Source organism: Oryctolagus cuniculus, chromosome 3 (assembly GCF_051225735.1).
Source record: "Oryctolagus cuniculus isolate XC-2025 breed Fujian yellow rabbit chromosome 3, ASM5122573v1, whole genome shotgun sequence".
Taxonomy (NCBI): Eukaryota; Metazoa; Chordata; class Mammalia; order Lagomorpha; family Leporidae; genus Oryctolagus; species Oryctolagus cuniculus.
In genome coordinates this window covers 104,398,540-104,424,360 of record NC_142869.1, presented here as the reverse complement: position 1 = coordinate 104,424,360, position 25,821 = coordinate 104,398,540, and the positions used below count along the sequence as shown (strand labels likewise).

The 25,821-nt window shown below is 40.9% G+C and overlaps 1 protein-coding gene across 1 annotated transcript in view; it reads left to right on the top strand.

Annotated features, from left to right (window-relative positions):
* Nucleotides 1–475: 475 nt before the first annotated feature.
* Nucleotides 476–25,821, top strand: part of SPOPL (speckle type BTB/POZ protein like) — a 65,302-nt gene continuing 39,956 nt past the window's right edge. Inside the window, 1 exon segment of the mRNA XM_089329245.1 lies at nt 476–616. The gene's annotated coding sequence lies outside the window, so the exon portion shown is untranslated.

Below are 25,821 nucleotides of genomic sequence, written 5' to 3'. Positions count from 1 at the left end.
TTCAGTTAGGAGCCTTCTCGGTGGGCAAGGAAGGTTTTATGCTTGCCTGAAAAACGGTCCCAGCAAAGCGAGACCCCTCCTCGCGCCTCGCCCGGACGCCCCGAGCTGCACAGCCCGCCCAGCCGGGCGCCCTGTGCCAGGCGGCGGCGGCGCCTCCCAACACCCGGCGGCGGATCCGGGCCCGCCCGGAAGTGCCCGGGCGCTGGAGGGGGAAGAACCTCGCGAGCCGGCGCCGCCGCCGCCGCCGCCGCCGCCGCGCACGCGCGCTCTCGGGCTAAGGGGCCGAGGCTGGAGTCGTAACTCGGAAGCCGGAGCCCGGACGGTCCCGGGGCGGGAGGGGCAGCGCGGGGGCGGGAGCGGCGGAGGCGGCCGCCCCTGGTGGCGGGTTTGTTTATCCCGGGGAAGAAGTTTAGGAGCGACAGATAGGGAAAAGAAGAAGGGCGGACCGGGGAGGAGGGATGCGGTTCGGCAGAGGCGGCCGCCACAGCGACTCGCCGCCATCACCCCTGCCGCTTCAGCCATCACAGCCTCGGCTCCTGGGGCCGCCGCGGCCGCCGCCGCCTCAGCGGGAGAGGAGCCGTCGCCGGGACTGCCCGCCGCCGGCCCGCACGTCAGGGTAGGTGCCCCTCCCGCGCCGGGGTCCCCGCGCGGCCCCGGGCGCCCGCGCCTCCTCCCCGGCCTCCCCGTGCCTCGCCGGGCCCCGGCGGCCTCCGTCCGCTCCCGGGGCCCTCAAGCCACGGCTCCTGCGGCGCAACCTGGGCCTTTTCGGGGGCTGCCTCCTGCCTCTGCTGCTCGGCCCGGGATGTTCCCCGGTCTCTGGATTTCCCGGCCTCCGCCTGCCAGGAGCCCCTTAGTTTCCTGCGCGGCCTCTCTGCCTCTTCTCTGGCTGTATACGTACCTCCAAGGCTGCCCCTTTGTACAGGTCTTTTCCTGCCCGCCGGGAGTGTTGCTCATATGGAAAATACTCCAACCCCCCACCCCCCCCCTCCACCAGCGTCCAGGTTCCTTCTTCCGCATGCCCGACCCCCGGAGCTCTCAGCCTTGTCTGCCCATTTCCTGGTGCGGGTTCAGCTCTGCAGACCACCCAGTACCTGCACCGCAGTGGCGGTGCGCTCAGCCTCCCTACCACTAGCACGCTCTTGCCTCCCCGCACATGCTCGTTCCCATTTACCAGGCTACAGCGAGCTAACCCTGCGGGCCAGGGCCCAAATGCTGAAGACTCCAAATCTCTGTCATCTCCTGCTGCTTACCCTTTTTCCCTAGTTCTTCCTCTTCAGTCTGCATATTTGTGTCCTGACGGACATAAAGGAAAAGGATGGTGGCGTTTTCTCTCCCCGTGCAGTCACAGGGCCCAGTAGAAATAAGATTCACTTTTCTGCTTGTCCTAACTTTTTGCTTCTTTACCTTCCCTGACTGGACACTGTCATTCAGCCATCCTTAGGAGGCTTCTGAGGCTTTGTCTATGTATGAATAGTCCTGGGCCTAGTTTGGCCTACTACAGTGGTCATGCTCCTACTTCCCTTTAAATTGAATCTAGTGTTTCTTAGTCTGGGAACCGAAGTAGTTTAAAGGATCATACATTAGAAAATTACATCTCTTCTGGACTATTGGGAACTACTGGAATATTTCGGATTATCCCATCATTCTTGAGAGAAGTGTTGCCTGCTGGTTAGTAGATCATTCTCAGTAGTAGAACTGCCAGGGTCCAAACTCCTGCCCCGCCATGAGCTCCTGGGCAAGTTATTTTCTGGGCCTCACTATTTGTAAAGCTATAAAGTGGGAGTAGGGATATACCTCATGAAATGGTGGTGGTGGTGATTGCACAAGTTAATGCAGACAGAGTACATAGAACAGTGCTGCCACATGGTAAGGGGCTGACAAATGTTTTCTCTCACTTCTTAGCCTGGCTTGGTAAGTGAATTTAAGAGAGGAGAGACTGGGACTGAAAAGCTGTCTTCTCATTCTTCACTTGGCACTTTTTTGATGTAGATATGGTTTGTGTTTTGTTGTGTAAATTAATTTCTTCTGATTTGGAAAATACGGAAGTATAATTCCATATTTTCAAGTAAATTATCGAGCTGTAGACAAGTCAGATACTTATTTGGAGCTTCTGAAATTTTGTTTTTCTTTTGAGAATAAGAGAAGTTACAGTGTCTAGCAGATATATTATAGTGGGAAATGAGGGTTTTAGAAGAATTTTAGCATTGCAAATTAAATGCTCAGAACTGGCGATACTCTTCATATCCATAGACTTTTAGCTGGAATCAGTAGGGATGATAGAGCTTTGGCTTCATTCAGAGAAGACTGATGGCTTTTTTCTCTTAACCTGTTAGATTCGTTCATTTTCACATAACTTTGTTTCGTGTTTACTTAATTTTACTCACTTTTTGAAATCCTGAAAATTTTTGACATGTTTGCCTATCTCATTTAGTTACTACATCTTTAGGTTATTCACTTAAAATCTAAATAGACATTATTTACTTCAGTGTTGTTCTGATGGTAAAAATTTGAAGTACTAATTCCATTGGAAATATGTGCATATGTTAACATTATCAAGATAATATTTTCTTATCTGTATCCTAGAGTCATTTTTGTACCACCAGTGAAAAGGGCTCCATTCTTTGGGTGACATTACATTTGCTAATGCTATTCCTTGGCCTACAGTAACCTTTGCTTTCTCTTACATATCCATATTTAACCTTCTACCTCTTACTGTTTCCACATAGTTCCTGCCAGCATTGGTATTTTGGTTTCTTACTGTCTGTATTCTGCATTTTTGGCCTTGAATAGTGCAAGACAGCATGAATTGAAGAAAAATAATGCCTCTAGAATCTAATTTTTACATTAGATTTAAATTTTTAAAGCTTATAGAAACTGAAGTGGTATAATAAAATTAACATTTAGCATCAACTCTGCTTAGTACTGTGTGGTTACTTCTAAAAGTTTGTAGAATAATGAACTGAAAAAATTATTTTGGTGCCCAAAGTTTTGAAATGTATGCATAGTTTTTTCATATTACACATTTTCCATGAACCCTTCAGTTTCCATTTGAAAATTCCTGGTTTATTTGATTTCAGTGTTTTTCGGCACAAAAATGAACTTCTAATTCATTTCCTCCTGCATTTTTGGATGTTTCTGATATTCACTCTGTCTCAAAGTCATTCTTTCCAAAAATATTTAAAGAGTACCTGCTGTGTGCCAGACATTGAGAATGGTCCTTCTCAATGATAGTTTCTGGGAAAATCAAGCCCCCAATCCTCTAGGCATCCAAGAAACATTATGAATTATCTCAGCTCCTGGATACCTAGAATGGTGCTAGCTGTATGTCATTCATGACATTACTGAGATGTAACAGTCACCCAAACCAGTTTTCAGGTTTAATTGCTGCAGAGCTCTGGTTAAAAAAAAACTCTGTCAAAGAATAATAGCAATACAGTTACTGGTTTGTAATCTAGTATGGCACTGACATGACAAACAATAAACAAGCAGATAAAATTTTAAGTGAGGGTTGATATTATTAGTGAAGATCGTGATCGCCAACACTTTTTAAAACAGTGTGCCAAGCGCTGTTTTTCAGTTGGTTACGTACTAATTTTCAAATAAGGCATTGTTGTTATCCACATTTTACAAAGGAGGAACCTGAGAAATTACTTAAGTTGCACAGTCACATACTTTAGTAAGTAGTAAGCAGTGCGGTCAGGCAGTATGGTTTTAGAGTCCGTTACCCTCTTTTTAGTCACTTGTATGTTCTACTTTTTTGGTGGAACATTAGAGAAAATTCTTCACTTTTCTGAAAATTTGTGTTTTATGGGTTCAAGATCATTTTTATTTTCGGAGGCTGCAACAGTTGGTTAACAAAGTTGGTACAGGCTGAAGGCCAATCCGCCTCCCTCTTCAGGCATGTAACCAACAGAATCCTTAAGAAGACCAGAGACCAAATGGTATGTCTCAGTAAGTGTAGGATGAGGGCCCCATCCCTCTCCTCCCCACTGAAAATTTATTTTTGAAAATTTAATCTCGGGGGTCGGTGCTGTGGTATAGCGAGTAAAACCACTGCCTACAGTGCCGGCATCCCATATGGAGTCCGATTGGAGTCCTGGCTGCTCCATTTCCTTTCCAGCTCTGTGCTGTGGCCTGGGAAAGCAGTAGAAGATGGCTTAAGTCCTTGGGCTCCTGCCTTTGGATCGGCACAGCTATGGCCATTGTGGCCATCTGGGAAGTTAACCATTGGATGGAAGCCCTCTCTGTCTTTCGGTATCTGTCTGTCTCTCTCCCCCATCCCCTCACCCCGCCCCCAGTAACTCTGCCTTTCAAGTAAATAAATAAATCTTTTTTACAAAATTTAATCTCAAGAGTGGGCTTTCCCTATCTTCTTAAGATGCTTAGGGAAATAAAGGAGAGTTAGCTTTTGTAAAATGCTCAATAAGCAAGTTTCATTGCCAGTCCTATGTATACCACCAGATATTGAAGGAATTACGTTGGTGGTCCTGTTCACTGTATTGTTTCATGATTGAATTTGTTTGCTTTGCAAGTGATTGAATAACTTATTTGTGCCAGGTACTCTGCTAGGTTCTGGTGACACACGTTAATGAATGAAAGAATACCTGTATTCATGCAATAAGGTTTTAGTCAGGCAAAAGTTCATTGGGGAATAAAGAAACTAAACAAAAAATTACAAAACTATTTAGTGATCACTGTTATAAAGGATATTTATTTTGTAAGTAATAAATGCCCACGAGTTCATCAAGGAATGCTTTTTAAAGGAATCATGTTTAGGGGCCTGTGTTGTGGCGTAGTGGGTAAAACTGCCCTCTGTGATGCCAGCATAACTTGTGGGCACTGGTTCCTGTCCTGGCTGCTGCACTTCCAATCCATCCTGCCTGCTAGTGGCCTAGAAAAAGCAGCAGAAGATGGGCCAAGTGCTTTGGCCTGTACCATCCAGATTGGAGTCGTGGATGAGCCTCCTGGCTTTTGTCTGGCCATTGTGGTCATCTGAGGAGTGAACCAGCAAGTGGAATATCTGTCTTCTACTTTCTCTGTAACTGGCTTTCAAATGAATACATCTGTCTGTCTGTCTATCTATCTATCTATCTAAAGAAATCATGTGAGGGCTGAAACCTAAAGTATGACCTTAAATTACCCAAATGATGGTGGCAATTTCAGGTTTCTACAACTGTGAAATCCAGTAGGAACTAGACATTAGCACAAGAGGCAGGTTTATGTGAAATGAGATTAGAACAGATCACAATGGCCAGAATCCATGCTAAGCATTTTGTACTTAATCCTAAAAGCAATAGGAACCTGTCAGATTCTTAAATAGCTAAATACATTGCTCACAGTTTTGTATTAAAAACATTACTCGGCTGTTCTGTAGAGGACATATTGGAGAGAAGCAAGTGTAAATGCAGGCAGTTAGTTTGGCTTTTCAAACATACCTGTGGTGAGGGGCCAGTTTTATTTTAATTTCCAGTTAGTAATACAATAAAATGCTATACAAGGTTTTGTATACCAGTTTTAGTTCATAGGTCACACCTTGAATAGCATTGAGCTCTGCTTTCACAGTAGTTTATGCAGAAGATGATAAAATTTTGGTCCAGAATGGCAGTGATTGAGTAGCTTGATTTGACAGATAATCTGAGAGGTAAAATTTATATGATTTGGTGTATTAGATTTGAATGGAGAAGGCCAATTTTCTGGGCTAACAGCCCTTGTGTCTTATATAGGGAATACTGGGAGAGGAATAGTTTTTGGTTTCAAGGAAGGAGAGATGTTTTGAGATTTATTAAACTTGACAGTGAGATATAAAAGCTGGGGTGGTTAGTAAGTAGCATTTGGATATATAAGTCTAGAACTCAAAAAGATTTGGACTGGAGATGAATTTGGGAATAGTCAGTGCATAACCTATAATAAATGTCTAGAGGTGAGGGATGGGATGGTCTAAGGAGAACATATACAAAGATAAGGGGGCTGATCCCAAGGAGTCTTTAACATTCAGACAATTGGGACAAAGGATCAAAGAGACAGCACTGAAGCCAAGGCAGTGGAGTAAAAAGAGGAAGTAGCTAGTTAACTATTTTGAATGCAGCTGAGAAATCAGTTGAGAAGTAAAAATATACATTGGATTTAGTTGCATGAAGGAAATTATATATTACTTTATCGTCAGTCCATCTATAAACTATTTGATGATGAATTTTGTTTTAATCTACCAAAGCTACCATTCTAAATTTAGAATAAAATTATCTATAGCATGAGCCATGTATCTTCCCTACTGAGTTCATTCCCATGTTTGTTTATTGCCATCTGGATGTTCTATAAAGGATCTCAAATCTTTTTTTCTCAACTTATTAGGAGTATATTTTTAAAATACTATTTATCAGACACTCAATACTGGACTTTTAGGTCAGTGTTTAGAACTCAGAATTAGGGACAATGGACAGTTAAACAAATATTTGTTCTAGTGTGATTAGTGTTGTCATTTAATTTTTTCAGGTTCCTTGGAAGCATAAGGGCATCAGGAAGACAGTTTACGAAAATGATACTTGGGTAGAGTGTTTTTCTCATTTGAATTTACTCCATTTTTTGTGTTTGCTGTTTTGATTAATATCATCTTTCATGTAGTCACCAAATGTGAAGGTATTTTTGTTTCTTAAGGATTTTATTTATGTATTTGAAAGTCAAAGTTAGAAGGAGAGATGAGAGATATCTTCCATCCACTGGTTCACTCCCCAGTACCGTTGGGTTCCGTAGAATGAAAACAGTCGTCTGATAGCTTATTCTGTTATATATAGAGTTGTTTTGTATCACAGAGTCTAAAGGTTCCCAACATTTCTCTTGGTCCATGAGTAAAACATAATTCATCTATGGGAATTACTTTCTAAAGTACACTGTAATTGGAAAAGTTTTGTGGGCAAAGTTAGTTTTTTAGAAAATAGTGGGATAGTAGAAAAATGTCAAATGGATTTTAAAAATACAGCATATAAAAATTCTAGAAAATATCTACTTTAAGATAAAAGGGGGTGGGTTCTATCAAAAGTTTCTTCTGAAATACATTCTGGAGTAATTGTAGAAGCAATTTTATTATCTTATTTATTTTAATATCTTGCTTTTGTCTTCATCGCTTTTAGTTTCATAGGTCTTACTGCATGCTTATCTAACAACTGTATATTTTTCATATATTGTGTTTGTTACAAGCCTACTTTTATAAGCCTTTTGTCTCTATACAAACATAAGTATAGCTTCTATTTGATATTCCTTAGACTTGTCTGTATGAGTATGTTCTAAAGGAGTGCAGAATAATTATTAGCATTATATTCTAAATTGTGAAATATAGTTATGTGAGACTGAATTTTACATAGGAAAATCTAGCAGATTTTTAAATATATTTTAAAATACAAAATTGCCTTACTTCAAAGTGTGGTTGAGGTAAGTTGTACATATAACTGAAGCTAAAGTGTGATACAAACATTCATCTGTGCAATATGAATATGTTTGGAAAATTTGGGTGTGCTTTCTTCCAATATAATAATAAAAATGATTAAGGAAAACAATTAAAAACAAAAAGGGGAGTGGGCATTTAGCCTAAGATACTTGCATCCCCTATTAAAAAACCTGGGATCACTTCCCAGCCCCAGCTTCTGGCTCCAGTTTCTACTAATGCAGACTCCAGGAGGCAGTAACCGTGGCTGAAGTAATTGGGCTTCTGCCACCCATGTGGGAGATCTGGATTGTGCCCCTGGCTTCAGTCCAGCTGCTGCCTCAGCCATTGTGGGCATTTGGGGAGTTCTCTAAGGAGTTTCTTCCCTCTCCTCCCTCTCCCTTTCCTCCCCTCTCTCCCTGTGTAGCTCTCCTTTTCTCCATCTCTCCCCTCCCTCTTCACTACTCTCCCTCCCTGTCTTCCTCCTGCTCTCTTCTGCCTCTCAAATAAAATTATGAAAAAGGAATTCTACTCTAAATAGGTAATAAACAGCTGAAAGTTTATAGTACACCTAAAAAGTAGTATCCAGCTTTTAAAATACTATTTCAGATTTGTTAACAAAGAGGATAGTCCACTGTCTGAATGTTTGCTGAAGCAAATTTTAATGTTCTTCCTTCTGTAAAATGCATTTGTAACCTCTCCCCTCTGTTCTGCACACTCTAACAAGTATTTAAGTGTTAGAAAAAATATTTTATTTTTTAATGTTACAATATCTTGGTTATTGTGACTTACAGTAAATTTTTAAATTGGATAGTCTCAGTCCTTTGACTTTGTTCTCCTTCAGTGTTGTTTTGGCTATTGTGGTCCTCGGTCTGTCTCTCTGAACCTTAGAATCACTTTGCTAATATCCACAAAATAACTTGTTGAGATTACATTGAATCTGTAGATCAAGTTGAGGAGAGCTGAACTGATATTTGACAATATTCTATCCAATGAATATGGACTATTTCTCCTTTATTTAGTTCTTTGATTTCTTTAATCAGTTTTGTGATTTCCTTCTATAGTTCTTGCAAATATTGTGTTAGATTTTTACCAAAGTATTCCAACATTGCAGATGCTAATATAAATGGTCTTTCTTTTTAATGATTTGACTACTTACATATTAACCTTGTGTCTAAGAGCCTTGCTGTAATTAGTTCTAGCAGTTTTTTTTTTTTTGCCAGTTTAACCTTGAAGAAAAGCATTTATATTTTTCCCTTTCCTATCTATATCCTTTTATTTCTTTTTCTTGTCTTTTTGCATTAGCTAGGACTTCCAATGCAATGTTGATAAGCAGTGATGAGAGGGGACATTCCTGCTTTTTTCTGACCTTAGTGGGAAAGCTAGTTTGTTGTCATTATGATTAAGTATGATGTTACCTGTAAAATTTTTATATGTATTGTTTATCGAGTTGAGGAAGTTTCTTATTTCTCATAGTTTATGGAGAGTGCATGTCATGAATGGGTGATGGATTTTGTCAGTTTCTTTCCTTTATTTACTGATACGATTATGACATTTATCTATTTATTTTTAAATATTTATTTTTTATTGGAAAGTCAGAGTTACAGATGGTCGAAAAAGCCAGCGCTGGACCAGGCCGAAGCCAGGAGCTTCTTCCAGGTCTCCCATGTAGGTAGTAGGGGTCCAGGCATTTGGGCCATTGTCAGGGAGCTGGATCAAAAGTGGAGCAGCAGGGACTCGGACTGGTGCCTATATGGGATGTTTTCTGTGCAGGTGGCGGCTTTGCCTGCTATGCCACAAAGCCGGCTCCTATCATGATATTTAAAAAATGTTTTTATCTATTGTTTGAGAAGGAGGGTGGGGATTGGGGAGAGAGAACGATGTCCCTTCCCCACCCCCCCACCCCCCATTTTGCTGCTTCATTCCCCAAAGGCCTACAGTGGCCCTAACTGACCCAGGCTAAAGCTAGAAGTGGAAAAGTCAGTTCAGATTTCCTACGTGGGTGGTAGGGACCCAGCTACTTCAGCCATCCCTCCAGTTTCCCAGGTCTGCATTAGCTGGAACTGGGACAGGTCTGGGACTGTTACCCAGACACAGTGATATGGGACATGGGTACTTAACTGGCATCTTAACTGGTAGGTAAACTGTCCCATATTTTTCTTCTTTAGACTGTTGATAACCCTTATATAAAATTCCCTATATAAAATACAGAGTATTTGCATATTACCTATGCACATCCTCCTGTATACTTTAAATCATTTCTGGATTAATTGATTTTCAAGTGTTGAACCAGCCTTGCATACCTGAGATACATTTTACTTGATTGTGGTAATTCTTTTTTAACATTATTGGACTCATTTGCTAATATTTTGTTGAGGATTTTTAGCTCTTTTCTCAAGAGATAATTATCTATAGCCTTCTTGTAATGACTTTGTTTGATTTTAGTATTTGGGTGGCTGGCTTCGTAGAATGAATTAGGAAATAGAAGGATACTTCAAAATACTCATGAAAAATGGAATTAAATATCCATTTTAACACAAATATAGCTCTTTAAAAATATTATGGAAAAATTATGTATGAGTTTAAAAAATTTTTGTACTAAAATGAACTCATATTCAATTACATTTTCTGTGAACTTTTTGAAGTACCCTTGTATTTTCTCTAATCCTGTTTTCTAAATGATACTGTAAAGAATTGGTATCGTTTCTTAAATGTTTGTTGAAATTCATCAGTATCATCTGGGGCTGGTACTTTCCATTTTGGAAAGGTATTATTGATTCAGTTTCTTTAATGAATAAGGACCTATTTATTGTCTAGTTCTTGTGTGATTTTTGCAGATTATGTCTTTCATGAAATGGGTCTATTTCTTCTAGGTTATCGAATTTGTGGAAATAGAGTTGGTCATATTGTTTATTATCTGTTAAATGCCCATGGAATCTGTTGTGATGTTCCCTCTTTCATTTCTCATGTTAATAATTTGTGTTCTCTCTTTTTTGTTGTTAAGCTTAGCTAGAAACGTGTCAACTTTATTGATCTTTTCAAGGAAATAAGCTTTTAGTTTTGATTTGCTTTTCTTTGTCTGCTTGCCTAAGGTGCAAGTGTGGATGATTGATTTTAGATTTGTTTTTGTTTTGTTTTTTAATACAGCCATACCTTGGTATCCCTAGGGTATTGGTTCCAGGACTACTGTGGGCACCAAAATATGTAGATGCTCAGTTCCCTTATAGAAAATGGTGTAGTGTTTGCTTATTAAGCACATTCTGCTATAGCTTTTAAATCATCTCTAGATTATTTCTAATAATGCTGTATGTAAGTAGCCATTATTCCGTACTCTTTAAGGAAAAATTCATGTTTAGTACAGCTGAAATTTTTTTGTTTCTTTTGAATACTTTAGATCTACCATCAGTTGAATCTTTGGATGTGAAACCTGCAGATAGGAAGAGCTAACTATATATGCATGCAGTGTTAAAAATTTTCCACTAAATGTCACTTTAACTGCATACCACACATTCTGATATGTTCAATAAGTTGAACTGAATTTCATGTAGCTGAAAATATTTCTAAATTTCTGTTGAGATTTCTTCTTTGATCTTTGTGTGTTATTTAGAAATGTGCTGTTTAACCTCCAAATATTTTGGAATTTCCCATCTATCTCTCTGCTGTTGATTTTTCATTTATGTTCATTGTGGTCTGTGAGCAAACAATGTATGATTTCTGAGATGTGTTTTTTGGCTCAGAATGAAGTCTTTCTTGGTGAATGCTCTGTGTGAGCGTAAGAAAAATATGTGTTCTATTGTTGGATGAAGCAGTCTGTAATGTCTTTTACATCCAGCTGGTTGATGGCATGTTGAGTTCAACTATGACCTTAGTGACTTTCCACCTACTTATATCTGCCCATTTCTGCAGGAGGCTTGCTGAAGTATCCAGCTCTAAGAGTAGTTTCACCTAATTCTACTTGCAAGGCTTTCTGTTTTTCCTTATGTTTTGTGATACTTTCTTGTTAGATGCCTGCTTGTGAAGAATTGTTAGGTCTTCTTGCAGAATTAAACCTTTTTCATTGTATAATGTCCCTCTACCTGATAACTTCATGAGTGTAAAGTTTTAGTTTTTAAAGTAAAGATTGATTTAAACTAAGAGTGTATTTTTAGTTATCATTTGGAATTTCTTGTGTTTTAGGGGGAATTTATTTGAATGATTAAATAGTTACTATATAACACACAGAGAAAATAGTGGATAAAAATTTACTGTGAAATTGCCATGTTTTGTAAATACAGTAAACATCAAATACTTTATTAAATGGATTGAATTTCATTTAATTAAATTTTTGATTGGCAACATTTATGATCATTTTAAATCTTTATTAACTAGTTACTTACTGTAACAAGTTGACTGTTCCAGTTTTGTTAGAAAAGCCCTTTGGTACATGGACACAAACTAAGGTTGGTCTTTTCATATTACATTTCAAAGTGCATCTTTTTATTTGAAAATACGTATTTTATCAATGACATTTGAGAACTCACTTCAATCCAGTAGTATCGTTGGGAATATCTTGGATTATGTTTAATATTGTTGATAATGTCTGATTTATTTTCACTCTTATTATGCCTCTATCTTCCTACTTTCATAAACAACATTTTCTTCTTCAAGTTGTATAATGAAGCTAGTATATTTTTTCTCAGCAGAGTATAGCCAGGTTTATTGCAACATGGACTTGACAGTTCATTACAGTGTAAAGATAGCTTTATACTGGATCTCCTCACAGATCCTTTTAGTTAAAAGGAAGAAAGTATCCTTTTTAAAGCATTTGCTTGAGACGTTGTGTCAAGTACTTCAAATATTTTATCCCTTATTACTAACCCATGAGGAATGGATAATACTACAATTTCTTGAATTGTAGTTACTGTTAATTACTAGATGCGTCATTATTTTATGTACTCTGGAGAGAGAGAATACGGTTACAATTGTAAGATAGTATTAATTTCAGAATTTTAAAAGTGTGACAAAAATGAGTGTTTTAGAATTAGTGAATGGTGGAATTATTGCTCCCTCATTTTATGATTATCCCTCATGGTTCTCATAACAACTAACCTCTCAACATCAAATCTGGACAATTTAGCCCTTTTTTTCCCAGAGCTATCCAGGCAGTAGAATGTAGAGGTTAAGAGCATGCAGCTGTCATGCTCTTTAATAGCTTTGTGATTTTTATGCAAGTTACTTACAGTTTCAATTTTCTCCTCTGTGAAGTGGAAGTGATAATGATACTGCCTCATAGTTAGAACTAAATGAATTATATGTGCATTTAGAGTAGTGCTTTTCATGTAGTTGAATGCTTTGTGTATGTTTTGGTTAATTACAGTAACCTAAATAAGTAGGTGATCATTTAAAGGAGGGAGAAAAGACCTTATCAAATGTTTCATTGATACTTTGTACATGCAACAAAGACTATTGATTTGTCTCTTAAAACCCATGTGATTAAAGTCTGGACAGTCTTGACATCTAAACTGTATTTTTATTTTCCTAAAAATAATACTACATAGACAGTTTCAGTTGAAATCTGCTTTTTCCTTTTATGTGTTTAGTCACAGTATTGATGTGTTACTGTGGACATCTTGAAAATAACCTTCAATATACTTAAAATTCCTATCGATCACTTTATAAACCTATTCAGAAGTATTTTCAAAAGATTTTACTATTACAGACCCATGTTTCTTTAAATTTTTATTAATTTTAATTGAAAGAGGGAGAGAAATCTTTTTGGTGCACATATATTTATCTAGGGAACATAGTTTATGGTATAACTTGTGGGTCATGGGTGTGCTTTTATTCAGTTTATTGTGTGTTTCTCAGTATTTCTGAAATAGTCGTGTCAATAGTTCAAAAATAGTTGGCTAGTTGTTCCATATACTCTATGATATTTGCTTGATGTTGTATCTCATTTAGTTAGCCATTCCAGTGGGTGCGGGTAGACTGTTTTCTGAAGGTAAACATGGTTGCATTTTTAAAAAACTTTGTAAAGAAGTTTATTTGGCTTACAGTTCTGTATATTCTGATGGCCTTTTTGACATTCTGAGTCATTAGGTGGAGCAGAGCATCACCTGACTAGAGACAAGGGTTCTCACAATAAGCATGACTCTCCATCTACCCCTACCCCATTCCTTGCCCTGTAGGCCCTTCCATTTGCACACCAAAGAAAAGTAAAATACAGACCTATGTTGTTTTCATAAAACTAATCAGGTGGTTCTGGAGGCTTTGCAGATTGATGATATAGAATATGAAATAAGATTAATTTAATGAAAATGAGAGGTCATGAAAATTATAGTTTCACAGTATAGTTTATTGCCTTTCTGACAAATGGTACTTTTCTGCCTAACTTGCTAAATATAGGAAAGGTTTGAAGATTTTGCAAGCTAGTGGAGTTTGTAGACCCCTTCATTTTATTGAGTGAGTCTGTGACACTGGCCCAAAGATTTAATTACCCAATGCTGGAATGTACTTGGCTCTTACCTGACTGTCTACCCAGATTATTAGTTGTATTTATTCATTATTTGGTGAGGTTTTACTACCCTTTAAAGAAGGAAAACACTTAGCTACATAATAGAGCTTACTCAGTTTTCAGAACTTGAAAGTAAAGTTGAGATAATAAATGTTATTATGTGCCCACAGTGTACTCTCTGTACATATGAATGTATTTATTATTTGAAAAAGAGAGACTGAGAGAGAATTTCCCATCCTCTGGTTCATTCCTCAAATGCTGCCAACAGCTAGGCTGAAGCCAGGAACCAGGAACTTAATCTGGTCTTCCACATGGGGGGCAAGAAACCAAATACTTGAGCCATCACCTGCTGTCTCCCATGGTGCACATCACCAGGAATCTGAATCAGAAAAAAACTGGGACTTGAGCCCAGTCACTCCAAATATGGGATATGGGCTTCCTAAGTGGCAACTTAACTGCTATGCCAAACCCCCAACTTGTATGTTGTTTTATATTTAACTTCTTACTTGTGGAGTTTTTTGTAAAGTTTCACAGAAGGAAGTGTTGCTAATCTGTATAATTCATAATTAAATTATATAGTGAAAACTAAGGATGCAAAACATATTTCTGTCTGTGTATACTTTCCAGTGTTAGGATTGTAGCTATTTTTTAATGAGTACAGATTATGTTAGAATCATATGGAGAGAAGTGCAATTCCTGTACCTTTTGGGGATAATTAGGTTTTTTTTTTTAACTTTTTTAGTTTTTTTAATGACACACAGATAGACTCTTAAGTAAGCCCATAATTTGTCCTAACATTTTCATATGCCTAACCTAAAAAAAAATTATTTATCTGAAAGAGTGACTCTCTCTCTCTCTCTCTCACACACACACACACAGATCTCTCTGCTGGTTCTCTTTGCAAATGGCTATAACAACCAGGTCTGGGTCAGGCAGAAGCAAGGAGCCAGGAATTCCATCCCGGACTGTAACATGGATGGCAGAGGCCAAGTACTTGGGTCATTATCCACTGCCTTCCCAGGTGCATTGTTAGCAGGAAGCTAGGAAGTGGAGCAGCTGGGACTTGAGAACCACCACACTGATAGTTGATGCCAGTGTTACCAGCAGTGGCTTAACCCATTGTACCACAATGCTGGTCCCTGCCTAACTTTTTTTGTTTTGTTTTTAAGATTTATTATTTGAAAGGCAGAGTTACAGAGAGGCAGAGGCAGAGAGAGAAAGAGAGATCTTTTTTTTTTTTTTTTTGGCAGGCAGAGTGGACAGTAAGAGAGAGAGACAGAAAGGTCTTCCTTTTGCCATTAGTTCACCCTCCAATGGCCTCCGCGGCCAGTGCTCTGCGGCCGGCGCACCACGCCGATCCAAAGCCAGGAGCCAGGTGCTTCTCCTGGTCTCCCATGGGGTGCAGGGCACAAGCACTTGGGCCATCCTCCACTGCACTCCCTGGCCACAGCAGAGAGCTGGCCTGGAAGAGGGGCAACCGGGACAGAATCCGGCGCCCCGGCCAGGACTAGAACCTGGTGTGCCAGCGCTGCAAGGTGGAAGATTAGCCTAGTGAGCCACAGCGCCGGCCTTTTTTCTTTTTAAAGATTTATTTATTTGAGAGATCTTCCATTGCTGGTTCACGCATCAGAAGGCTTCAACGGCCAGAACTGTGCTGATCCGAAGCCAGGAGCTTCTTCCAGGTCTCCCATACGGGTGCAGAGGCCCAAGATGTTGGGCCATTACTGCTTTCCCAGACCACAGCAGAGAGCTGGATCAGAACAGAGCAGCCGGAACTTGAACCAGTGCCCATATGGGATGCTGGCACTGCAGGTGGCTGCTTTACCTGCTATGCCACAGCACCGGCCCCAAACCCTTGCCTAACTTTATAGCCAATATTTTATATCTGTCTTCATTTCTTACTGCTACAAAGTACTTTTTCAAGATAGAGCTGTCATTTGAGAACTGTTGTGCTCTTTGTATTCGTATAAGTAGTTACTGATTTTTCCCTAATCATAGGGATCTTTAAATTATCAGCTCATCATCAGAAGAGCTGAGATGGAATTCAGGTATTCCTGTGAATTTTCTTTTGTAAAACATAAGACTGAAAGGTAGATGGCAATGACTTCCTTTTGGTAAGTCTAATTTGGCCATGTGTAAAGTCATTGCAGAAGAAACTACTAAAATATAGGATTCTCCTAATGCATCACTTTCTATGGCTCATTTTCCTTTTATTTATCTATTTTGTGAGGCAGAGGCAGATAGACCTGTCATCTGCTGGTTCATTCCTCAAATACTTTGATCTCAGATCAGGTCTCCCTCAGGGGTGGCAGGGACTCAACTACTTGAGCCATCATCTGCTGCCTCCCTGGGTGCACATTAATAGGATATGCATTAGCAGGAATCTGGAATCAGAAGCAGAGCCAAGACTGGAATCCAGGTACTGCAATATAGGATTCAAATGTCCCAAGCAATGTCTTACCCCCTGCACCAAACACTGTATTACTTTTGTTTCTTCCCTTCTCCTTATTTCTCCTTCCCTCTCTTCCCTCTTTCCCCTCCCCATCCCATCTCCTCCTCCTCCTTTTTCTCCTCCCTCTCCTCCCCTCTTTGTCGTTCCCCCTCTTCATGGAGGAACGACACTAAGTCCTGCCTAGGCTTCATATCCGAGTCACGGCACCATTGTGTCGCTCCCCGTCTTCGTGGAGGAACGACACAGGACCCTGCGCTGTTCTTTCGTCTGCTCGGCCCTCCCCGGGTTTGCTGCTGGTTCTTCCCGGGTTGGCTACTATCCCTTCCACCTCCGTGGAAGGGCAGTTCCCCCTGGCCGCATTCCCCACTTCCGCAGGGGAGCGGCACACCGCCGGCCGGCTCTCTCGGGGGCTGCACGGGTGTTCCTTCAGCTAGATGTTCCCCATAGATGTTCCTGGTGCATGCCGTCTCTCTCCTCCTTTATAGTCCTCCTCCGCCAATCCTAACTCGGCTGCCCACACGCCGAGTACGCTGCTCTCCTCCAATCAATAGCAAGTCCTACAGTTTATTAGTTGAACTGGAGGCAGCTGTGCGGAAGCTGTTTACTTCTCTCCCAGCGCCATATTGTGGGAGAGCAGATGCATAGAATAAGTCTTAATTCCAGTAACTCAGTCCAGTCCGGATTGCTCCCCACACCTCTTGTCTGTTTTTTCTTTGTAAACTAAACAGCTATGTGGTTTTTAAAAATGAGAGTTAAGGCATTTTGATGGTTATGGACACTCCATGTCCATAATATACATACATTTTTACTACCTATTATTCTAAGTCATATTTTCTTCCTAGTACTTTCATAACTTAGAGGTCTGAAAAGGTACCAGTGCCAACTTGGGCCTTTTGTCCTGTATCCTGTCCAGTTTAGCATTTTGTACTAGATATTTATTTTTTAATGAAATAGTAGTATTGGTAGTTGAATTAAAATTAAAATAATTAAAATAAACTTGGTGTTTTTGTTTAACTATTTACATCTAACTTCTGCCATAGTCTAATTTAGTGATATGGAGATACACATGCAAAGATCAGAGTTTTGTCTTCCACAGGTGATAAAACTTGAAAGGCATTCACTAAGTATACTTCTGTTTCCCTAACTCTTTCCAGGTACAGTGTAACCAGTACCTTCCTTTAATGGCAATATTGGGGAGGGGTTCATCATCATGATTAGAAATGGGCTAGGGCACTACTGATTAGGGGAAGTTAATTCCTTTCTGTCTTTGGTAATGGGAAGAGATGTATTTGATGGTGCTGCCCTTATTGGCAACTTAGAGTGCATGAACATAGAACATGTTCAGTGCTGTGCCTTGTAAGATTCATGAAACACCAGAAAGGCAATACATGGAGTCAGTGGGAAATAACTGGTTATGTGAACTGAAATAGTAATTAAGTCCTGCCATAGAACATGTGGAGTAGCACTACTTAATAAGGCTTTATGCTGTGATGGAAATGCCCTGTCATCTTTACTTCCCTATATAGTTGCCAGTAGCTCCTTATGAATATCAACCACTTAAAATGAGTCTAGTGCCACTGAGGAATTACATTTCTAATTTTTTAAAGAGGTGGCTTTTTTTTTTTTTTTTTAAATTTGAAAAGCAGATTTAGAGAGAGGCAGAGGCAGAGAGAGAGAGAGGTCTTCTATTTGCTGGTTCACTCCCCAGATGGCCGCAACAGCTGAAGCTGAGCCCATCCAAAGCCAGGAGCCAGGAGCTTCTTCGGTTCTCCATTCACATTCAGGGGCCCAAGAACTTGGGCCATCTTCCACTGCTTTCCCGTGCCATAGGTAGAGAGTAGGATCGGAAGAGGAGCAGCCGGCACTCAAACTGGCGCCCACATGGGATGCTGACAACTGCAAGCGGCGGCTTTACCTGCTAAGCCACAGCACTGGTCCCTGCATTTCTAATTTTATTTAAGTTAAATTAACTGCCATATTGGAGAGAGTAATCTGAAAGCTCTTACTATGGTATTTTCATGTGTAAATGTACAGATAATTATTTCATTGTTTGGTAATACTTTTATTTTGGAACGAATTGTTTTGTTAGCAGTTGACTAAATACTGCAAGTACATGTTTAAAGAAAGCACACACTTATGAAGCTGCTATTCTGCTTTTTTAAGATTTTCTATATCATTGAATTCAAATAAAGGAGCAGAGGTAGTTAGACTGATATGTAGAACGTAGGATTTATAGGATGGTAGTAAAAGAATAAAGCACATTAAATGTTAAGCATTCATGCTAGAGAGTATTTGAAGTGATGCATTGTGAGTTTGGGGTTTAATAAAGAAGGAAATGAAGCCATAATGGAGATCATGATGAAAACTGGGAATGGGTCAAGGAAATATTAGTGATGAGGTATTGAGTGATTAAAACTGACAGAATGAGAATGTATTGTTTATTTATATAAGGTAAACAAATTCCATATATTTAATATATAAAAGTTTGAGAGAATAAATTCTATTATAAAAAAGATATACTAAGGTTTATTTTCCGAGTTGGTTAAGCTAGTCTAGGTAGTAAGTTTATTTTGGAAAACATTGCCAATTTAAATAGGTGAGATTATTCAGGAAGGTAGATGAACTTTGCTGGTGGCATGAAGTGTTATCCAAGGTGATGTTAGGAATAGTGAAGGAGATTATGGAGGGAGACAAGAGCTGAAGTTCTCAGTAAGGCAGCCTCACTCAAAGACAGGTGTGTAGTTGATAGCAAGAGAGAAGAGGATAATATTTGACTCATGCAGGTGCCAAACAGTTTGGGTAGAAGTATAGAAAAGTGGTCTGGGGGCCGGCGCTGTGGCGTGGCGGGTTAAGCCAAAGCCTGCAGTGTCGGCATCCCATATGGGTGCCAGTTCGAGTTCTGGCTGCTCCACTTCAGATCCAGCTCTCTGCTATGGCCTCGGAGGGCAATAGAATATGGCCCAAGAGGATCCTGGCTCCTGGCTTCAGCGTAGCTCCAGCGATGGAAGGCCCTTCTCTCTCTGAGTAACTCTGACTTTCAAATAACTAAATAGATCTTTAAAAAAACAAAAACAAACAAAAGAAGTGGTCTCGAAATAGCAGTAGCAAGTTGGAAGAACTCTCACTGCTCCCAATTCCTTTATCTAGATCTTTCACAGAGGTAAGAAGGATCTGTTTATTATTTTAGCAGTTCTGCTTCATCTTCTTTAGTTAGGAATTTACTTCTCTGACCTTATCTTTGTAATCGTCACTTAACCATTGCCTGAGCTATTTATATATTTAATAAATATTTGTTCAGTAAATATTAGACAAATACGAAATTGTTCCAGAGTCCTGGAACAAAGAGCATTTCTTAGACACTTTGAAAAATTAATTGAATACCAGTAAAAGGAACTGTTACTTTAACATAACACGATTAGTCTCAAAGAGTAGAATTAAGACCCTCTTAAAAGATATGTTTGTATTCAAAAGGGGAATGTGGGAAATAATAATGTAGACTGGTAAAGGGTAATTTCTTGATAAGTTTTTAAGGCTAGTTGAAATGGTGAGGAGGGATTATTTATTTTTAGAGGCTGTCAGGAACATACTGCAAAATTGATGCATATCTTTCAGAACCTTCACCAGTTATTAACAACTGTAATTTATGACAACTGGGTACTTTGTTGTTTCTTTCAGTGAAGCATTAGATTTTTCAGGAATGAACTATGGTAGATTAACCTTGGGGCAAGTTATGGATAAAGAAGTCTTAAGTAATTTAAGGTAACAATTTCTCACCATCACTCAAGGAATCAGAAGAAGAAATAGGAAGACCTGTGGGGAGCAACTCGGACTAGACTGTTACTGGAATTAAGACTTATTCTATGCATCTGCTTTCCCACAATATGGCGCTGAGAAGGGAGTAACAACTTCTACGCAGCTGCCTCTCGCCAACTTGAGTGATGACTTGCAGGAGCTGATCCTGCTCCTGATTGGAGGAGAGCAGCGTACTCGGCGTGTGGGCAGCCGAGTTGGGATTGGTGGAAGAGGACTATAAAGGAGGAGAGAGACAACATGCACCAGGAACATCTATCCGAATAACACCTGAGCAGCCCCTGAGAGAGCCGGCCGGCGGTGTGCTGCTCCCCCGCGGAAGTGGGGAAAGTGGCAGGGGGAACCGCCCTTCCACGGAGGTGGAAGGGACGGTAGCCAACCCAGGAAGGGCCAAGCAGACAAAAGAACAGCGCAGGGTCCTGTGTCGTTCCTCCACGAAGAGGGGGAGCGACATAATGGTGCCGTGACTCGGATATGAAGCCTAGGCAGGGTTTAGTGTCGTTCCTCCATGAAGAGGGGGAGCGACAAAGACCAAAATCCATTTTGATTTTGTAAAAAAACTGTGATGAGGTAAACTTTGATCAAATATTTGGTCATATTTTCCCAAAACAAGAATTTGGGAAAGAATGGGAAAGAGAGAAAAAACCTAGGTTTTATTTTGGCTGGATATTTTAGGGCTCAGGTAAATTTGAAAAATGCCTAGGGTTAATATTAGATCCAGAATTGGCAGGTAACTATGCAAGAACTCCCCTAAGTACTTTATAGACCTTAACCTCTTTTACATAGTTTTTCTGTGAGTTGGAATACATCTGAGAAGAGAAAGCCAAAGGCCAGTAAAGGAAAGTAATTTGTTCACCTGTAAATCAACAGCCCAATTAAGATACAGATAGTTTTCATTACTCCAGGAAGTTCCCTCAAAAATTACAGAGTTCCAGAGAGACATTTTGAACACCGATCTGTTTGAAGCTGCACTTCTCCATCACTTGTATTAAAAGGCAGATAGAAGCTGTTACAGATAAGCAGCATGGGGTTAGTGCTGTGGTACAGCCAGTTAAGCCACCACCTGCAACACAGGCATCCCATAAAGGCACCAGTTTGAGTTCCAGCTTCTCTATTTCCAATCTAGCTCCCTGCTAATGTGCCTGTGAAAACAGCAGAAGAGTGCCCAGGTGCTTGGGTCCCTGCCACCCACTTGGGAGAGCCAGATGGATTTCAAGGCTTTGGACTGCAGCTTCCCTCATCCCCAGCCATTATGGCCATTTGGGGTGTGAATCAGCAGGTGGAAAGTCTCTCTCTCTTTCTCTCTCTTTGTTTCCCTCTCTAACTCTGCCTTTCAAATAAATAAAGCATTAAAATATATTTAAAAATATAAAAAGAGAGATAAGCAGTGTGAAAGCAGCAGAGTTAATAGCTGATGTAATAGTTGAAGGAGAGCCAGGTGAGAAAAGTTGAAAAAGCAATGAGTCATGAAATTATTGTATTTTGTGTATTAGTTCTTTGAGTTTCATTCTGATACATATGAAACTAATTTATTGAGTGCTTTCTATGTAGCAGACACTGTAATAGTTGTCTTCTTTATATTTCTACAACACAAGAGTAATTTGCAGTAATTGCCATTTATTATTCCCATTTTATGGATGAAAAAACTGAGTTCCAGAGAGTTTACGTTGTCTTAGAATTAAATTCAAGTCTAAAATCAGGACCCAAACTCTTAACCGTGATGGTGTTCTCTGGATCATTCTGTAATGCTGAATTACTTTTGAAGGCAGTAAAATAAGTACTGTTTTGTAAATGGTATTTGTTTTTTTACTTCAGATTTAGTCGGTAAGAGTAGGCTTCAGAAATTTCATGGAAAATGTACAACATCTTTTTTTTTTTTTAAGGTTTTTTAAAAGGCAGAGTGACAGTGATGGGGTTGGGAGTAGGTAGAGAGGGAGAAAAAGAAATAGAGATTGATAGGTAGCTTCCGTCTGCTGGTTCACTCCCCAAACTGCTGCAACAGCCAGGACTGGGCCAGGCAAGAGGCAGGAGCGAGGAACTCCATTGTGGCAGTGACCCAAGTATTTGGGCTATCATCTGCTCTGTCACCTTTGCTGGCATATTAGCAGGAAGCTGGATTGGTAGTAGAGCAGCTGGGACTCAAATCAGTGCTCTAAAATGGGATGGCAGCATTGCAAGCAGAGTCTTTTTTTTTTTTTTTTTTTTTTGGACAGGCAAAGTGGACAGTGAGAGAGAGAGACAGAGAGAAAGGTCTTCCTTTGCCATTGATTCACCCTCCAATGGCCGCCACGGCCGGTGCACCGCGCTGATCCGATGGCAGGAGCCAGGTACTTGTCCTGGTCTCCCATGGGGTGCAGGGCCCAAGCACTTGGGCCATCCTCCACTGCACTCCCTGGCCACAGCAGAGAGCTGGCCTGGAAGAGGGGCAACCGGGACAGAATCCGGCGCCCCGACCAGGACTAGAACCCCGTGTGCCGGCGCCGCAAGGCGGAGGATTAGCCTAGTGAGCTGCGGCACCAGCCGCAAGCGGAGTGTTAACTTGCTTTGCCACCACACTTCCCCAAAAATGTACAATATCTTTTAATTCCTGCAAATTGGTCACCACTGTCCCTGACTTTCACGTGCTTATCACCTCTTTTCCTTCTCTTCCTAGCTCTTTTGATTACCCCTTTTTAGGAATGCATAGAGCTGGGAAGGAAAATATTTTTCCTCATCCCCAGTGAATTTTTTTTCTTGATGGCTCAGCTATTGCCATTGCTGTATCCTTCACTATCTTCTGGACCTGCTTCTCTATTCCTCTTTAAAATTGTTTTTCTTATTTTATTTGAAAGGCAGAGAGATATCATGTATCCCCTGTTTCATCCTCAAGTGCCATATAGCTGGGACCAGGCTAGCCCAAAACCAGGAACTGAACATTTAGTCTGGGTCTCCCACTTGGGTGGTAGGGACTCAAGCTGCTGAGCCATTCGCATGAAGCTGAAATTGGAAACTGAGCTAAGACTTGAACCCAGGCACTGTGATTTGGGATGCAGGCATTGCAAGCCTTGTTTTTTTTATATTTTTTCCTTTTAAGATTTATTTATTTATTTGAAAGGCAGAGTTACAGAGAGAGGAGGAGAGACAGAGAGAGGGATCTTCCCATCTGCTGATTCACTCTCCAAATGGCTGCAAGGGCCAGGACTGGGCCAGGCAGAAGCCAGGAGCCAAGACCTTCATCAGGGTGGGTGCTGGGGCTTAAGGATCTGAGCCATCTTCCGCTGCTTTCCCAGGAGCATTAGCAGGAAGCTGGACTGGAAGTGGAGCTGCCAGGACTCTGACCAGTGTCCATATGGGATGCCTGCATCACAGGCAGCAGCTTAATCTACTACTCCACAACGCTATCCCCACAAGCAATTTCTTAACTGCTGCACCAAACTTGTACCCCTATAGTCTTTTTTTGGGGGGGGGTAGGCAGAGTTTGACAGAGAGAGAGAGAGAGAGAGACAAAGAGAAAGGTCTTTCTCTTCCTTTTTCCATTGGTTCACCCCCCAAATGGCAGCCATGCTGGCACACTGTGCCGATCTGAAGCCAGGAGGAGCCAGGTGCTTCCTCTAGATCTCCCATGTGGATGCAGGGCCCAAGCACTTGGGCCATCCTCCACTGCCTTCCCTGGGCCACAGCATAGAGCAGGACTGGAAGAGGAGCAACCAGGACAGAATCTGGCACCCCAACCAGGACTAGAACCTGGGATGCCAGTACCGCAGGTAGAGGATCAGCCTAGTGAGTCGTGGCGCCGGCCCCTCTATAGTCTTAATAGTGGTGGTATCCAGATATGCTGCTGTTTAGTATACTTATTCAGCTGAAATTCACAGCTATTTCTGTTTCAGAGATGTTCTTTCTGTCGCTCCCCCTCTTCGTGGAGGAACGACACAGGACCCTGCGCTGTTCTTTCGTCTGCTCGGCCCTCCCCGGGTTTGCTGCTGGTTCTTCCCGGGTTGGCTACCGACCCTTCCACCTCCGTGGAAGGGCGGTTCCCCCTGCCACATTCCCCACTTCCGCGGGGGAGCGGCACACCGCCGGCCGGCTCTCTCGGGGGCTGCACAGGCGTTCCCCTTAGATGTTCCCCTTAGATGTTCCTGGTGCATGCCGTCTCTCTCCTCCTTTATAGTCCTCCTCCGCCAATCCCAACTCGGCTGCCCACACGCCGAGTACGCTGCTCTCCTCCAACCAGGAGCAAGTCCTACAGTTTATTGGCTGAACTGGAGGCAGCTGTGTAGAAGCTGTTTTCTCCTCTCCCAGCGCCATATTGTGGGAGAGCAGATGCATAGAATAAGTCTTAATTCCAGTAACTTAGTCTAGTCCGAGTTGCTCCCCACACTTTCCATTTAGTACACACTTTAGTCAACTGCAGGTAAACTAGTTTTAAGTGAATAGAACTACAAGATGATGGTTATTTTTGTGTGTAAGTTGAGTTAGCTGTTTCATTAATTCTTTCAAACTGTATACTTAGGCTCTTTTCCTTTTTATTTTTAAACAAACATTAAGCATTGTGCTAGTCTTTGTGTTTCAGAAATTTTAGGTAACCATGTACCTAGAATTCTGTAGTGAAAGACAGTATGTGAAAAGGGGCTAGGTAGTAGAAACGTTTACTGTGAGTTGACTGTGGTAACCAGTAACTGATTTCAGTTTTCTGAATTGACATACTGTATTATATACTGTGTACAATTCGTTTTTCAAAAAATTACATTTTTTTTCACATTACATAAGAGAGTAAAATGATAGGAAATCCCTTTCTGCTCTGCACTGTTAATTGTGCTTGCTTTTAGTTATATTAGTGATTTTCTGACAATAATGTTATTTTTTTAAAGATTTATTTATTTACTTGAAAGTCAGAGTTACACAGAGAGAGGAGAGGCAGAGAGAGAGGTCTTTCATCTGCTGGTTCACACCCCAATTGGGTGCAACAGCCGGCGCTGCGCTGACCCGAATATAGGAGCCAGGAGCTTTTTCCAGGACTCCCATGTGGGTGCAGGGGCCATATTCTGCTGCTTTCCCAGGCCATAGCAGAGAGCTGGGTTGGAAGTGGAGCAGCTGGGACTAGAACCGGCGCCCATATGGGATGCCAGCGCTTCAGACCAAGGCATTTAACCTGCTGCACCACAGCACCAACCCCAATAATGTGGCCCCAATAATGTTATTTTTATTAGCCCTTTGTGAATGATAGTCTCGTTCTCTTTATTTCCCCAGTCTACCAATTGTTAGTATTAGTTCATTTTATATCATCAAAGTATTTGCATTTTGTCCTTTAATTTCTCTTTCACTTTTAAAACTAGAAATAATAACTTGAACAAAATATAATGCTTTGGAACAAAAAGGAATAGCCTCAGAGAGCATGAAATAAAATATTATGTGCAAGAAAACTTTACCAATAGAAACTTTCCAAATATCAAATTCCAGTGGATTCTTTTTTGTTGTGTTTTTAGTTTCCTTCTCTTCCTCTGCAGTGTTCAGCTCTAATTCATGTTTTTTCTTTCTTGGATTTCTTTCTCATGGATGTGGCCTTCACAATGAGGCATCCACATTAAAGGGGGTTCCCGGGTCCAGTGCCGTGGCTCACTTGGCTAATCCTCTGCCTGCGGCGCCAGCATCCCGTATGGGCACTAGGTTTTAGTC